Below are 17,868 nucleotides of genomic sequence, written 5' to 3' on the forward strand. Positions count from 1 at the left end.
ACCCCTACACCATCCCACACTTTCCCTACTGCTGCACCTACCTGGAGTTAGAATAGTAATTGTTACCCCTACACCATCCCTCACTTTCCCTACTGCTGCACCTTCCTGGAGTAAGAATAGTAATTGTTACCCCTACACCATCCCACAGTTTCCCTACTGCTGCACCTTCCTGGAGTAAGAATAGTAATTGTTACCCCTACACCATCCAACACTTTCCCTACTGGTAAAGTTAATGTTTTTATTTCCTTTATTAATATTATTAGAAGTTTTTAGTAATTTACCTTCACGTTAATAAAGGTGAGTCGTGTAGCTTGTATAGAAAAAATATTTAAAAAACGATATGTTGTTTGTCACAGAAAAACAAATTCCAGTTTTAGGAAACAAAAAAAAACAGTTCATATAAGTTTGTATACATTAATTTTTCTTAACAAAATAATATTGTTTATGGTACATTTAAAAAAAAATTTAAAATATATTTTCTGCACTGTTTGGATGGAAATGAAACATGAATTAAGACAAAACATGGTGTTTAAAGTTATTAGTAACTTACTTGTAGTAGGAAAGAAAGAATGCTTCTCCAATGGATTGTAGTGTTCTCTCAGTGTAGGAGTCAGAGGGTTAGGTTTTAACATCTGGTCTCTCTGGGAGTTGATAATCAACTGCTTTTAAAATGGTGTCTTGCTCGTATTTATAAGTTTTTGTCAGTGTCATTATTAATTTTAACAAAAACAGCCTTCGTTGTGTTTTTTATTATACTTTTAATTGCTGTGGAAAATGATAATTTAAAAAAGCATTTAAAGATGTGTTGTTTTCACTTTTTCGCTCCGTTTTGGCATCCATTTTGGACTTTGTATTTTGGTATTCTTTTCATAGAAAGTGTTGTAGGACAAGTTTTAGAAGTGGGATGGTTAAAATGGCGACTATGTGTATGTGTTTTGTTTTTTAATCCGTTTAGTTATTTTGTGATATAATCATAATTTACATGTATATGATCTGATCTTTAATTATTCGTTATTTGTGTTATCGGATTTTTTTTTGTAAATAAGAGTATTAATTTTAATACTCGAGTATTAATTTTAATACTCGAGCATTAATTTTGTTATGCATTTCAGTTAATTTACGTTCAGTTTTTCTCCACATTTTAATACACTTCCCCACCCAAAAACCCCAAATTTCCCTGCATCCCGTGCCAGATTTTATTTTACTTAAAAAAAAATATATATTTTTGCGTTGTAATGGTATGAGTTGTAATTGTTTTCGTTGTAATAGCACTTTTAAGCAATTTACTCACTTTTGCGTTGTAACAGTATTCGTTGTAAAATAATGCGTTGTAACAGTGTTTGCGTTGTAAAAAATGCGTTGTCATGGCATGCGTTGTAATAGTATGCGTTGTAACGTCATACATCCGCTGAAGACGGCGATGTCATCCAGGTAAGCAGCCGAGAAAGCCTCCATCCCGGAGAGGACCTGGTTCACCAGCCGCTGAAAAGTGGCAGGGGCGTTCTTGAGCCCAAAGGGCATCACGCAGAACTGGTAGTGACCCTCAGGTGTGGAGAAGGCTGACCTTTCCTTTGCTCCATCTGTCAGGGAGATCTGCCAGTACCCGGATGTAAGGTCAAAGGTACTCAGATATTGGGCAGCTCCCAACCGGTCAATGAGCTCATCCGCCCTCGGGATAGGATGAGCATCGGACTTCGTCACAGAGTTCAGTCCCCTGTACTCCACACAGAACCTGAGTTCTGGGGTGGTGCCCGACGGGGCAGCTTTAGGTACCAGTACCACTGGACTGGACCAGGGACTGCTTGAAGGTTCAATTACTCCCAGCTCCAGCATCTTAGTGGCTTCACCATGGATGCTAGCCTTCACCTTATCCGACAAGCGGTAGGGCTTGGACTTCACAGGTGGGCTGTACCCTGTGTCCACATCATGGGTACACAGATGAGTCCTTCCCGGGATAAGTGAGAACAGTGAAGCGTACTGCTCCAGAACCTGGCGGCAGTCTCTCCGCTGTTCAGGAGATAGAGATGGTGACAGGATCACTCCCTCTACCGACCCGTGCTTTTCCTGGGACGCGAAAAGATCAAGGAGAGGTTCACTTTCCTCTTCCTCTGACCCATCAGTCACCATCATCAAAGTGACCTCTGATCTCTCTTGGTGGGGCTTGAGGCGGTTGACATGGAGCGCCCGATGGGGCTGCCTGGGGGTTTGAAGATCCACCACATAGGTGACCTTGCCCTTCTTCTCAATCACCTCAAAGGGGCCTGACCAGCGATCCTGGAGGGCGCTAAGCTCTCCAGGCTCCATGACCCACACCTTCTGGCCAGGCTCCAGCTCCACCGGGTGAGCATTTTGGTCATACCACTCCTTCATGACCGTCTGGCTGGCTTTTAGGTTTTCGGAAGCTTGCTTCCACAACCTAGCCATTTGGCTACGAAAGGCCAGCATGTAGCTCACCACATCCGGGGGAAGTTTTCTGGGAGTCTTTTCCCATCCATCCTTCACCAGGCTGAGGGGTCCACGAACAGGGTGCCCATACAACAGCTCGAAGGGGCTAAAGCCCACTCCCTTCTGCGGTACCTCCCTGTAGGAGAACAGCAAACAAGGCAGGAGGAAGTCCCATTTCCTCCGCAGGCTCTCGGGCAGACTCCCTGATCATGCCCTTCAAGGTTTTATTAAACCTCTCCACCAGACCATTGGTCTGAGGGTGATAGGGGTGGAGAACTGGTAGGTGACTCCACACTCCTTCCACATAGCCCGCATGTATGCCGACATGAAGTTGGCACCTCTGTCGGACACAACTTCCTTGGGGAAACCCATCCGGGTGAAAATCCCCATTAGGGCCCATGCCACCGCAGGTGCAGTAATGGTCCTCAGCGGAATAGCCTCTGGGTACCGGGTGGCATGATCCACCAGAACCAGGATAAACCTGTGACCGGCAGAAGTTGGTGGATCCAATGGCCCAACAATGTCGATGCCCACCCTTTCAAAGGGGGTGCCACCGACAGGCAGTGGTTCCAGGGGAGCCTTCAGCTTCACCCCTGTTTTCCCACTAGCTTGGCAGGTGACACACGTCCTACAAAAAGTGTCGGACGTAATCCTCATCTGAGGCCAGTAGAAGTGAGGGACAAGCCGAGCAAAGGTCTTGTCCTTTCCCAAGTGTCCTGCCAAGGGTATCTCATGAGCCAATTCCAAAAGGAAGGCTCGGTAACGCTGGGGAACCACCAAGGCCCGGGATGATCCATGCACCGGAGCCTTGGGTTCGCTATAGAGGAGACCATCTTCCCAGTATATATGGAAGTTCCCCGAGACGTTACCCGCTGCCTGGGCTTCGGCCTGCCGCCGTAAGCCCTCAAGGGTAGGGCACTCCTTCTGGGCCCGACAAAACTCCTCCCTGGTAGGTCCTCCCTCCACCTGCCATTATGCAGGGGTAGGTAAGCCCTCCAGGGAAGTCACATCCCCCTCTGTGGACTCCGGGACCACCTCAGTTGCCCCATCCATCTTACGAGGTGCAGATGCCGGGGCAGGCTTCCCCTGTCCCTGTTTACCCTTTCTGGCAGCTGGTTGGGCCTTTGTCCCAGGCTCCAACCTCTGTGAACTCCCCCTCCGGGCAGTCACGGACCGCGTGTTAGCACAAGTCCACTCAGGCGACCCCAACATCTCCATATGAGCCTTGAACTCGACCTCCTTCCAGGCCGTATGTTCAAGGTCATTTCCCAACAGACAGTCGACCGGCATGGCAGGGCTTACCGCAACTCGAAGTGGACCCGCAACCCCTCCCCACTCAAAGGGAATCTGAGCCACCGGATAGTGACCCTCTCGGTTGTCAGCCACCACAACCAGGTGGACTACGTTGGGAACCACCTGCTCTGGGGACACCAGCTTACTCCTTACCATAGTCATGCTGGCTCCTGTGTCCCTCAGAGCCTCTACCCTCTGGGCATTGATGGTGACCCATTGCCTGTACTTGGTAGTATTCGAAGGCACATGGCTCTTAGGAACCATCTCGCAGTGTCCCAGGGACACTAATGTTAGCCCTGCCCACTCACATCCCTTATCTAGGGGCAACTCCTCCCCGAGCACTGCACTCGCCACCCCAGGGGTCTTTCCTCCAGTGGGAGGGTGTGGTCTCTTGGGACACTTGGTATCCCCCTTGTAGTGCCCAATCTCACCACACTCATAGCAACGGACAACCCTAGGCTGCTGACCACGGTCAGGATAAGGGGGTTTGTGGGGGCCAACCTTAGGAGGGAATCCTGATCCCTTTCCCTGCTAACTCTTTTGGGGGCCTTTAGAGAACTCCTTCTTTTTGTCTCCACCCTCTTTCTTCTGGGGAGCGCCCTGTCCAGTCCTTTGGGAATCCCCCCCAGTTCCTTTTGAAGACACGCGGGTACTAGCCCAGATGTCCGCCTCCTCCGCAAGCTTCCTAGGATTAGTCAGCTTGCTGTCCACCAGGTGTTGACGCAACTCCGGAAAACTTTTCTGGTGGAGGTGCTCCCTCAAAAACAGGTTATACAACCCCTCGCAGCCTTTCACCTCACTGCCCTGCACCCAGCCCTCTAAAGCCTTTTTGGCGTAGTCCAGGAAGTCCACCCAGTTCTGGGTGGCCAGCTTTTGGCTACCCCGGAATCTCTGCCTGTACTTATCAGGGGTCAGCCCAAACTTCCTAATCAAGGCGACCCTCATGGTGGGGTAGTTGGTCTGCTCCCGTTGTTCTAGCGCTAAAAGGGCATCCCTCCCCACCGGAGGCATGTACCTGTACAGACCACCCCCCCACTGAGCTTCCGGGATCCCATGGGCTCGCAAGGAAACCTCATAGGCAGCCAACCACTTGGCGATGTCGTCCCCAACACTGTAGCTGGCAACTACGTCCTTTGGTAAGTAGGGTCTAGGCTCCCTGGTGATTTCTTTCTGTACGCTGCCACCAACAGGACTACTGGGGGTCCCTAACTGAAGGGCCTTGAGATCCAATTCTTTCAAATGGAGCTCATGAAGGAACCTCCGCTCTTCCCTCTCCTTCTCCAAGCGGGCTAATTCCATCCTGAATTGCCTCTCCTCCCTCCTGTCGGCTAAGTCAGCCGAAGACAGGCTTCCCCCTGAAGTGCTACTACCGGCCTTTGAAGGCGCCCTAGGTCCTGCAACTATATTGCTGCTCTCAGGGGGGAAAAGTGATTCTGCCCCTTCCGTGGTGTCCGGTTCCGGTCCTCCTCCTCCCGTTCCCCACTAGGGTGGGCCATCACCCAGGCTCTCAAGCTAGTCTGGAGCTCCACTCTCTTTGCTCCCCGCTTGAAAAATACCCTCCTCTCCTGGCAGAATTCCTTTAGCTGGGTTACAGTGTACTCGTCTAGACTACCCAGCTCAAACTCCATCCTGCCAGGTGGGGCCCTAAACAATGCGGAGAAGAACTCACAAGATACGAAGAACCTTCTTTAAAAAGAAAACCACAGGACAGGGATAATTTTGGAAAATCCGGAAAAAAAAAATTCAATCAGGGAGACAACCTGGAGAAAACTCCAATAAAGAAAAAGACCAAAAATCAGGTGTAGGGTGCGTGGCGCACACTGAATTGCTGATGAGTGGATGCAAGTACAAGCTCAGAATCCCACCGCTGAACACCAACTTGTTAGACCTGGAGTCATACGGTAGCTTCGCTCAGGTGGAAAGGCCTTGCTCCAGAGAAACATGTCGTGCTTGCGTCACATTCACCTCAGCACTCCAGCGTACCACCACTAAAAACGACGCTACACCAAGAAATTAGAAAAGTTAGAAAAGCTTTATCTTTCCTTATATCTTGTTTTTTTTAGTTACATACAGTTGAATGATTCACTACTATAGATGTTGCCCACAGATTGCCGGCATTAAAACATTGCATTCAACGATTTCTCGAATAAACGCATAAGTGAACTTTGCTTTGTCACATCAATTTACATTCACTAGTACCTTACCGGCATATCAATTTACATTCATTAGTACATTACCAGCCTATCAATTTACATTCATTAGTACATTACCAGCATGGGCTCCCTGCTCTAGGCTAACTGGCAGAAAATAAGTTTAGTCAACCGCTCTGCAGCACCGATATTTCTGGGGAGGAGGTGACAGCTGAGGCATAGAATATCGACAGTTGGTCTCTCAAATAAACATTTAAGCATCGGCTTTACGTTATTTTCACTTAAATAGGGCAGAATAGTACCCTCAATTCAATCAGGTATTGCCTTCACAAATTAACCTCCTTACTTGTTGCAGTTCTGGGTTTTCTTTTTCTACTTAGATGACTGGTGATTTCCTTGTTTTCTTTTTCTGGAGCCTGTAATCCTGCCAACCTCCTCCCACTACTGACAGCAGCAGTCTCTCAAAGTTCAGTTCCCTCAGTTACGGTGCTCTCATTTGCAGGGGAACCTCACAACCCTCAGTTCCTGGTCCCCCCCCTTCCCCGATCAACCTTTCACGATTTGGGCCCAGACTGAATGGAGTTTTACCCCCACAATGTGCCATTAACCGCCGTGTCACTCTCCACCAACACACCTTCTTCCCCCCTCGCTTACTTGGTTCCTACGGCGATCGTTGGGGGGTGTGTAGCAGAGCCTTTCCTCTACTGGCTCCCTCACAGTGCTGGCGTCCAAGTGTAGTGAGAACCGGCCCACAGGGAGTTCCACCTCACAGGGGCGTGCGTCAGCCTCAGCCTCCGCAGCTGACTCTGCGCCTTAGCCCACTCACGCTCCTCACAAGGTCCAGCTCCTCCCATGCTCTCTTGGCAGCCCTTCTAGAAACCGAAGGCTTTGGAGTCGGCCCTCCACGTCAGCTCCTCCCTGGGGGTTGGACCGGCCTTCCTCGATCCCGCCCCACTCCTTCCTGGACTCCTCCTGACAGCGGAGGGGCGGAAAGATCCTCAGACCTCCACTGCCCGGCAACTTCCCCTCTACGCCGCGCTTGCGCAGAGCTCGCCGGACTTCCCCCACACTTCCTTCAGCGGGGAAGCCGGCGTTTCCTCAGCGATCTGGATTATTCTAGGGCTCCGGGCAACAGCGGGGATGTAGAGTATAAGGTCAAAAGTCAGGTTCTCTACCGGAGATGGTAACTCTCTCCCCCGGATCACTTCAGGGGTCCTGGCTAGACGGGGAGCACAAAAGGTTGACGTGATCCCAGGGTCAGATGCTGAAGGCAGGGCTAGGTCGCTAGGTAGAGGGTAGTGTCAACAGAGGGGGGGAAAAACAGGCCCTAAGAACAGTCAGTTCTCCCCTCAGCGCACCTACCTCCCTACCCAGATGCCTTGCTCCTGACTACCTCACTTCACAAAATGGCCGTCGCACCTCACCTCTATATATAGCCTGGGCCTTGACTGTCTAGAGTGGCCCAGAAGGTTCTGGAACCCCTCATGCCAGCCTATGGCCCAGGCTCCGAGTTGACAGTTTAGGCCACCATTTTGTGGAGGAGCTCTCACTCTCCCTCCATTTTAGGGAAGCACCTTGCGCCACACCATCAATTAGTGATAATGGGGCGCCCAGAGCCTCTAAGTCAACACCAAAAAAAAATAGTGGACAGAAAAATTAGAGGGCAAAGGAAGAAAAATGAGGAGGGTACAGCCAAAGGGCTGGCAGGTCTAACACCTTGGATCTATCTGATGCATATTTCCCTATTCCATTTGCGAAACCTCATCAACAATACCCGAGGTTTGTCGTTCTAATGGAGCCCTTTTAGTTCCAGGTACTGCCATTGGCATCAAATCTGCCCCAACTTTGTTTGCCAAAATGATGGCACCTTTGATGGTGTGCCTACATTTTCAGGGTTGGTGTGTCTTCCCTTCCCTGGCTGACTAGCTTCTTCATGCCCATTTAATGAGGGAGGCTGTGAGAGGTTGGGAGGTTATTAGAAATTGCCTTCAGAAACATAGTCTTCTTATAACCCTAAAGAATTGCAATCTGGATCCATCTCAGGACAGGATTTTTATCGGAGGCCATTTCACTATAGATTTGGGCATGGTCTATCTTCCAAAGCAGAAAGCGGCAAGATTGAAGAAACCTCTTGTGCCTCTTTTATCCAAGAAAGAAGCAACAACAAGAGTGTGGCTCAGAGTTGGGGGTCACATGGCTACCTGTGTGTTCCCGGTTCTTTGGGCGAGACTGCACATGAGATCTTTGCTAATTCATCTGGTGAAGTATTGAAGACCATCTTCCATGGATTGGGAGGGGTATAGTGCAGTAATAGACTTGATCGGGATACAACTGCAATGATGGCTGAAGGAGGTTTCCATGAGCAAGTGGTTTACTCTTCATGCTCCACCAGAGATGATTATAAGCACAGATTCTAGTCCCGTAGGCTGAGGTGCAACCTTACAGACCAAGGAGGCTCAAGGAAGATTGTCTTTGAGGGACAGAGTGAAAACTACGAACTGGAAGGAGTTATCAGCAATCCTTCAAGCTTTCTTGCGTTTTACCCCTCTTATTCTGAATCGGCATGTGTTGATCAGAATAGACAACACTACGGCAGTGTCATGTGTGAACAGTCAGATGGGGAAAAGTTCTGCCTCTCTCAAACTAGTGGCCTTGAGGATTGGGATGTGGACAGAGAAACATCTCAAACCACAAAAGGAGAGGGGGAGTGTACGCCACCACACATCCTCCTAAAGTAAAGACTCAAAACACATAAAGATATGGTGGCTTTTACTACACTATTTATTTATCAGTGTTATGGTTAAAAGTCACTGATACCTACATTGCCAAGATTCTGGTGTGGATAGGGGTAAGTCCAAGTGGAGAAGAAAGCCCAATCTTATTGGAAGAGGAAGCCTCATTCACATATTGTGAAATGCCTCAGCATAGGCAACCTCTCCCCACCCTGGTATTGTCAAAACACCACTAAAATGATGGGAAACTTTTAAAAAGAGAACATTTACAGAATCTTCCTAATCCAGTCCTTCTCCCTCCAGGAGCAAGAAGCCTAGGCAGGAGGTTGATTCATTTAAGCGCAAAATTAAAACTATTGTGGGGACCATGTCTGGTTTATTTGTTCTTAAACAGTGCCTCCTGCTGATGACCATCATTCTGATGTCTTCAGCTCGGGAGGAAAGGAGGATGATGCGGAGCTGATTCCATCATAACCTAAAGGAAAATACATAGATAAAAAGATGTTGAGGGATCTGATGGAGAAGAAGATTGACTCTGCGCTGAAATCTTATGCAGGAGCTCATTTAGTGACGCATGCTGAGATATATGGTGAATACTTCAATAACCTCTCCATAAAAAGTCTCTTTAGGGTGGAGGTGTGGCTAGCTGGCCAAGATAGCTGTGCCATCAAGTTGCCCACACCAGCCCGCTGGAACAAGAGTGCAGGCGTGGGTGGGTGCAGCAAGTGTGATTCTGCTAAGTGCTATCTTCGCCTTGGAATAGCCGCCTGCGCAAAGATGGCACTGTGGAGCCGGGCTGGAATCTGAGCGGCACTGAAGAGTGGGTGTTTGCTGAGGCCGCGGCCCGGTAGACCTGCTCAAAGCAGAGCTGCGGCGGCCCATCGGTGTGTGTGGCAACTGTACTGATGTGCGTTCTAGTAGCGGGAAGGGCGGAGCGTGGGAGGAGCAGGGGAAGAGGAGGAGCGAGAAAGGGAAAGTCAGTTAGAGCAGGGACACGGAGGAAGACGGAGATAATAAAGAACCCTCCATAAGAGAACGGTGTCTGTCGTCATTAAGAGGGGGCCTCAGCTAAACATGCTGTCGTGTTTAGCTGAGGCCCCCTCTTAATGACGACAGACACCGTTCTCTTATGGAGGGTTCTTTATTATCTCCGTCTTCCTCCGTGTCCCTGCTCTAACTGACTTTCCCTTTCTCGCTCCTCCTCTTCCCCTGCTCCTCCCACGCTCCGCCCTTCCCGCTACTAGAACGCACATCAGTACATCTCCCCCTTTGTTAACAGAACAAACTTGCAAAATATTTACATCTCCTCAATTAGCCGACGTGGCTGGCGAATTGTTTGTCGTGGTCTGAGAGACCTTCTTTCTGGTACTGCAGTGAGGTTGCCTCCACGTCCTCCCTTTACAGGAAGATGAACCCCCACCCCCGACTGAGCCCTGCACACGTCCGCGTTTACACCTGGATGTCTAGGGAGCCACTTCCGTGCCTTGGGAAGTTTTCGACCACGCTGAGACATCAAACGACATCGGTCCCAGCAGTAATTCATGTCATAGAGGGGCCTGAGGCAGACTGCCTCCTCAGCCTGCCGACGGCTGAACGACTGCGACTGGTAGAAATCCTCTACCGGGTCACCAACGACAGCGACATCATTCACAAGTTCCCGAAACTGTTCACAGGACTGGGGAAAATGAACAGAGGTCAGATCCGCCTTCACATCGATGACCAGGTCCGACCTGTTGCCCAACATCCTCGGAAAGTTCCTTTTCATCTCCAACAGGCCGTGGAGGATGAACTGCAAGACCTCCTGACTGCCGACATCATCGAGCGCACCGAAGGCCCCACACCGTGGGTGTCACCAGTGGTGATTGTCCCGAAGAAAGGAACTCCAGGGAAAGTCCGGCTATGTGTGGACATGCGCATGCCCAACACAGCTATTGAGAGAGAGCGCCACCCAGGACCCCATCTGAGTGACATGATAGCCGCACTAAATGGTGCGCGAGTGTTCTCCAAGCTGGACCTTAACAAAGGGTACCATCAACTGGAACTCCACGAAGGCTCTCGGTATATTACAACGTTTGCAACGCACCTGGGGCTATTCAGGTATAAAAGACTGAACTTTGGTATATCATCTGCTGCCGAGATATTCCAAGAAGCTATCCGGCAAACCATCCATCATATCCCCAACACACTTAATTACAGCGATGACATCTTGGTGTACGGGGCAAACCTTCAAGCTCACGACACGGCCCTAGACCGAGTCTGCCACACCCTTTTAGAAGCTAATCTAACACTCAACAAAGAGAAATGCAAATTCCACCAAGCAAAACTGAAGTTTTTTGGGCATATCTTCTCGGGTGCGGGGATGAAGCCTGACCCGGACAAAGTGAGCTCGCTGAACGACACCAAGAGCCCACGAGATGTCAGCGATGTGCGGTCTTTCCTGGGTATGGCGAGCTATTGCTCACGATACATTGAGGATTACGCCACTCTCAGTCACCCCCTCCGGAGGCTGACCAAACAAGGGCAGACATTCGAGTGGACCCCAGAGTGCGAGCGAGCCTTTCAAGACATTAAACAGGCTGTGGGAAAAGCTGACAGTTTGGCATATTTCAGCCCGGACCGCAAGACTGAAATCACAGTGGACGCAAGCCCCGTCGGTCTCGGTGCCATCCTAGCTCAATACGACAAGGACACTGACCAGCGCCACATAGTAGCCCATGCCAGCCGAAGCCTCTCCGACACAGAGAAAGCTTACTCCCAACCCGAGAAGGAGAGTCTTGCGGTAGTGTGGGCCTGCGAGCACTTTCACGTGTTCATATATGGAAAACACTTCACCATGGTGACGGATCACCAAGCGCTCATCACCATCTTCGGGAACCCGCATTCCAAAATGCCACCCCGCATCGAACGCTGGGGATTACGTCTGCAAGAATACACATTCACTATTGTCCACAAACCGGGGAAGTCAGCCAACCCAGCGGACTATATGTCAAGACACCCCGAAGCCCCCCGATGTCCCACTCCGTCTGTTGCCGAGGAGTACATCCACTTCGTAGTGGACCAGGCGCGGCCACCGGCTGTTCCTTTAGAGGCCATCCAACAAGCCACCTCGCAGGATGAGCTGCTACAGAAGGTGATTCTCAGGGTACAAGCACATCGGTGGCGACAGGACGACACACCTGAAGAGAGTGATCCGTTGAAGCGTCAAGAACTGCAGGCGTTCAAGAACGTGAGCGAGGAACTATCTGTCACAGCGGAAGGCCTGCTTCTGAGAGATCACCGGATCGTTATCCCACAACAACTGCGCCAGGGAGTCATCAATCTGGCTCATGAGAGTCATCGGGGCGTGGTCGCGACTAAGAGGGCCCTTCGCGAGTGTGTCTGGTTCCCGTTTCTTGACAAAATGGTGGAACTGACCCTTAAAGACTGTCCGCAGTGCCAAGTGGTGGGACGCGGTGATCCCCCAGCCCCACTTCAAATGACACCACTCCCATCGGGTGTGTGGCAGGAACTGGCCATGGATTTCTACGGCCCCATGCAGTCGGGCAAGTATGTGCTGGTGATCGTTGATGAGTACTCGAGATTCCCCATTGCCCGATTCGTCCCTTCCACCGGAGCAGCGGCCACGCTTGCCGTCCTGGACGAAGTGTTCGCAGCCTGGGGAGTACCCAAAGTGGTGAAGACGGACAATGGTCCTCCGTTCAATGGGCAGGAGTTCAGTGACTTCATGAAGCTAATGGATATTCGACATCGGCGGATAACACCGCTATGGCCACAGGCCAATGGCACTGTCGAGAGATTCATGGCCACTCTCAAGAAAACATTCCAGCAGGCAGTGCTTGACAGAAGAGATATGCAGACAGCCCTCAATGACGTGCTCCGCTCATACCGAACGACGCCTCATGCCACCACAGGCAAATGTCCGGCGACGCTCATGCTGGGGCGCCCCGTTCGGACACGGATACCCACCTGGGAAGGAGCTCTACGACCAGTGTCCCCAAATCGCATCCATCGAGAAATGGTGACCACTGATAGAGCTCGCAAAGAAGGCATGAAAACGTATGCTGATGGCCGGAGACGAGCTACGTCGCTCTCCTTCCGAGAAGGAGACTGTGTGATGGTTAAGCAGGAGCAATGTAAGAAAACGGACAGTAGGTTTCGAGCGGAGCCCCTGACAGTCACCCGACAGAAAGGAACCATGCTGACTGCAGAATCGGACAGTAGGCTCATCACTCGAAACGTGTCTCATTTTCAAAGATGTAGCTCGGCTCTGCAGGACGCGCTGGAGTCGCGACTGGAGTCACCAAGAACTGAACAGACTGGGCAGCGATGCGAAACCGTCACTGACCCGGAGGGAGGACGTGGAGGCAACCTCACTGCAGTACCAGAAAGCAGGTCTCTCAGACCACGACAAACAATTCGCCAGCCACGTCGGCTAATTGAGGAGATGTAAATATTTTGCAAGTTTGTTCTGTTAACAAAGGGGGAGATGTACTGATGTGCGTTCTAGTAGCGGGAAGGGCGGAGCGTGGGAGGAGCAGGGGAAGAGGAGGAGCGAGAAAGGGAAAGTCAGTTAGAGCAGGGACACGGAGGAAGACGGAGATAATAAAGAACCCTCCATAAGAGAACGGTGTCTGTCGTCATTAAGAGGGGGCCTCAGCTAAACACGACAGCAACTAACGGGCACAGTGTGAGGAGCGGGGACCGGCTCTGAACACTACGGGAGAGGGTTGCTACTTGCCCGACTGGGAGCTGCTGCAAGTGTCTGCAGTGGAGTGAAAGCCCGGGTGGGACCCTGCTTCATAGCGGAAGTTATCAAGCGCCGGCAGCCGGCTGGAATCACTCGGTGGAATCTGCAAGCGGTGGAGTAGCACTGCCGGACCTGGGGCACACTGTGGCCTATTACTGACCACAGCGGCAAACTGTGAGGCATGCGGACGACCCCCGCCTGGTGCCGGTCGGGTGCCGAGGAGGCGCGGAGGGCCGCGCCAAACTTTATAGGACTGCTGTTTGTAACTGCTTGGGGCCTCCGTGAGTAAAAACGATACGGGCTGAGACTTTGGGGGTAAATATTGGAGGGGCCTACAATCCCATCATCACGAAAGCATAGGTGAGCTGAGGAGGCGACCGGAGTTCCGATTGGTGGCGCAGGCCCGAGCTGCACTGCGCACCACAGGAGGGTGTGCACTTGCGACGTGGGGCACGGGCAGCCTCGGTGATGTGCGGGGAGGACTACAGCATTGTATATTGGGAATAAAGGTACCTGCTGACCGAATGATCGCTGCCCACGGGGGCATGCTGGGGACCCCCTGTCTAGCCCAGGCACCAATGGGACCTGAGGCATAGATGTGAGAAGCTTTGAGGCGTAATCACAGGCCAGGGTAACATCGCAACCAGGAGAGAGACTCCATTACATGGTGATGTGCGCAGTGTGAAGACAGCGGGCGAGGTCCTGTGGGTGTGCGCGGCAGGAGCATATACCGCCAAAGTGACCGTACTAAGATCAGGGGTACGGTTATACACCATAGTGGGCTGGCAGAACATAGCCCGACGCCTGACCCTCCTGTAATTCAAACACAGACATTGCATTCAGCATTGACTTCTGACTGCGAGAGGCCCATCTGTGAGCATATTGAGAACTGCGAGAAGGTCATAAACCACTCCAGAACGCACAAGTGCTGTCTGGGGTGTAGTTAAGAAGCTACAAGTAACCTTTTCACTCTGGGCTGAGGCAGTGGGCGCACAGACCTGACCTGCGGCCTGGGCTAGATCCAGTACACAAAAAGCAGTGCTGTGTCTGATACGCGATCGCCTGGCAGGCCATGCAGGTGGAGCCTCTCTGAAGAGCGGACGAGTAAGAGGAGCACAGAAAACTACCCAGTCCCCCACGCACAACGGACAGTGCGCACTCAGTAGAATGGGCAGCCAGTGCGCGGGAGCAGTGCCCACACGCTCAGCATCGGGCTCAGCTCAGTCCGACCAAGAATCTGAAACGTTGGGCACCTCCAGAGCCCCTAGTCTGGAATCAAAGATAGACTCTGTACTTCAGGCAGTGACACAGATCGGAGAAGCATTGACACAGACTTGCACATGTCTTGAGGGCTGCTTGGACATGGTCACGTCGGATTTTATGCTCCTACATACTGATCACAGCAAACTGACTGGGAGGGTCAATGAGCTGGAGAAGGAGGTAAAGGAGATCGCCCCAGTGGCCACGGAGATGACAGAAGAAATGCGGAACCTCATGGCTAGATTCCACTCCCTGGAGCACAGAATGGATGACGCAGAAGACCGATCACTGAGAAATAATGTGTATGTCATAGACGCAGTGACGCACATTGAAGCCTGTTTAAAATCATTGATGCCTGAGGGTGTGCTCTCTCCTTTCCTTGTAGTGGAAAGAGCGCATAGGGTGCCATCGAGCCACCCACCGCCAGGTGCTGGGCTGCGACCTTTCCTGATTCACCTCATGAATTTTAAGGACAGAGACTCAATACTCCGGGAGGCCAGAAAGATGGAAGTGATAAAGGTGGGCAACATGCCGGTCCTCTTCTTCTCAGACTATGCCCTTGGTGTGCAGCAACAGCGGAGTGCCTTCCTCACCGTCAAGCGACGAATACGGGACTTAAATCGGAAATACTCCCTCATATTTCCGACCCGGCTGCGGGTGGTCGCAGATGGCTCCACGCACTTTTTCAGCACGGCGGAAGACTCATGGGAATGGCTCGAAACCAAAGGACATCACACCTCACCGGGCAGAGACAAAGCACAAGCATGTGCTTCAGGAGAGGAGGGACGCACTGCAGGCAGTGGCAGACTTGAGAGATCAGTGGAGCAGCAGAGATGCAGATGCCTCTTCTGAACAGTCGCTGAGTGACGACAGCTCACAGGCTGTCTGGTCGGTTCTCAAGGACTCGCAGCCACTTCCAGTTGTAACGCTTCAGACTGCAGATGACATAATGTAACAACGAAATGCAGTCCATGGATACGCAAGTACCAGGTTGTAGAACAGCACGCCTGTGAGACACTCACGCTCCTCATGCGATTCACGCATGTGTTGCCCTATTGCAATATTTGGAGTATATTGTTTGGGTAGGCCAGCATAAATATGTGCACACCCCAGGCTGCAGACCACTGGCGCATAACATACTATGCAGCATAGCGCACACATTCACGCGCGTAAGGCGGGTCCAACCTCACACATCCCGCTCACTGCCAGCTTCAGCCCACCCCACCCTTTTGCAGGATCAAAATGGCGAACGTTGCCGTGAGTTGCCACATGGCGTTATTAACAGTTTGGGTGGACACACATTGTCTATCTTCTCTACCCCAGTTGAACCATGTAAGGGTTCTCCCCACAACCCCTGTTAGAGTTAGCAAACCCCTGCACCTATGGACATTGCAGCTACATTTCGTAGTCGCTAGACGTTACACATGTTGTCACTACACCCCTAACATCGCCAGCAGCCCGCGTAACGTGCCAGTCTACCAGCATGCCCTATGCCGTCCACAAATGTAATTACTTGGAATGTTAGGGGGCTCCACACACCAGCCAGCAGATATGGAGCATATGTGTACCTTAAGCGACATGCCGCTAATTTGGCACTCCTGCAAGAAACACACATCTCACAGCCAGAAATTTGTAGGTTACAGCAGAGGTGGAGAGGTCTCTACCTACGCCAGGGGAGCCCTAATATGGATACGGACAGGTACCCAATTTGTATCAGAATAGATTGAAATAGATCCATATGGTAAGTACGTGTTTGCAAAAGGCGGTCTCAATGGGATACACGTAGTGCTGGGATCCATATATGCCCCAAACACAGAACAGGGGGATTTTTGGCATACACTGACAGGCCTACTCTCACGCTGGTGTGACATCCCCTGGCTGCTGAGAGGTGACTTTAATTCGGTCTTGGACACAACACTAGACATGTCATTCCCTCCATTGCTGCAGACGGCAGCAACAGCTAATGCTAGGAATCTAGGGGAGTGGCTGCATCAATGGGATTTATTAGATGTATAGAGGGCTCTCAAGCCACTGACATGGAAGTTATTCACATTACCCACACAGGCTTCATGTTCAAATTGATCGTTTTGTTGCAAGTGCGCTGCTATTAACTAAGTGCCTTAATGGGGACTACCTTGGAAAAACGCATTCTGACCATATCCCACATGTCATGACATTGCAAGGTGAGGATGAGGGACCCGCCACTCGTCTTTGGAGGCTCCTACCTTTGGTGCTAGAGGGCCCCCCCGTTTAGAGAAGCTGTAAATGCAGCGATAGAAACATACTTTGAATGTAATGCGGGGTCAGTTGAGGATACAGGTACCCTGTGGGACGCAGGCACGGCAGTGGTCAGAGGGTGTTGCATGGGGTTGAGTTGGTGCATCAGGAAGCAGCTAGACGAAGAAGTGAAACACATTAAAGATGCTTTGACCCGACTTGAAGCTGAATTAGTGCAGGGCAATGATGTACAACTGGGCATTGACACGCAGCATAAAAAACATGCTGAGGTGATATAGCTATTACGCTGTCTGAGCTATGCGCCACATGCTGATTACTGGCGTGCATGATTCGTCAGGAACACTCGCAGGTGCCTGTGCTGAGACTGCGGTCCGCAGCGGGAGCAATGCTCACTGCACAGCATGAAGTTCACAGTGAGTTCACCGCACATTACACCAGACTGTACCAATCGTTAAGCCGTGCAACACCAACGGATATAGACACCTTCCTTGCACCCTTGCCCCTAGATAGGTCACAGCAGAGCATCGAGACGAGCTAAGTGAACCGCTCATGCTGTCGGAAGTGCAAAATGCTATAAGCTTGTTAGCCACGTGCAAAGCGCGGGGCCCAGATGGGTACCCGGCCAAATATTACAAAGCCTACCAACAGGTCCTGGCACCGCGTCTTCTCTCAATGTACCAAAACGCACAGGAAATAGACATACTCCTGAATACGCTTTGTGAGTCCCTGCTGGTGTCCTTGCCCAAACCTCACAGGAATGTGGAACTGATGGGATTGTACCGCCTGCTGGCACTACTTAATACAGAGTATAAGGTGCTAGCTAAAATACTAGCGAATAGATTAGCCCCGTTGGTGCCACAACTGGTGCACGCGGACCAAAATGGATTTGTGCCTGCACGCAGCACATCATAAAATTTTCGGTGCATCTTCCTAGTGGCGCGCTACTCCAGGGACAGCTGGGCACGTGCTGGATGCCTAGTACTGGACCTGGAGAAGGCATTTG

The sequence above is a fragment of the Triturus cristatus genome, chromosome 10 (assembly GCF_964204655.1).
Source record: "Triturus cristatus chromosome 10, aTriCri1.1, whole genome shotgun sequence".
Lineage (NCBI taxonomy): Eukaryota > Metazoa > Chordata > Amphibia > Caudata > Salamandridae > Triturus > Triturus cristatus.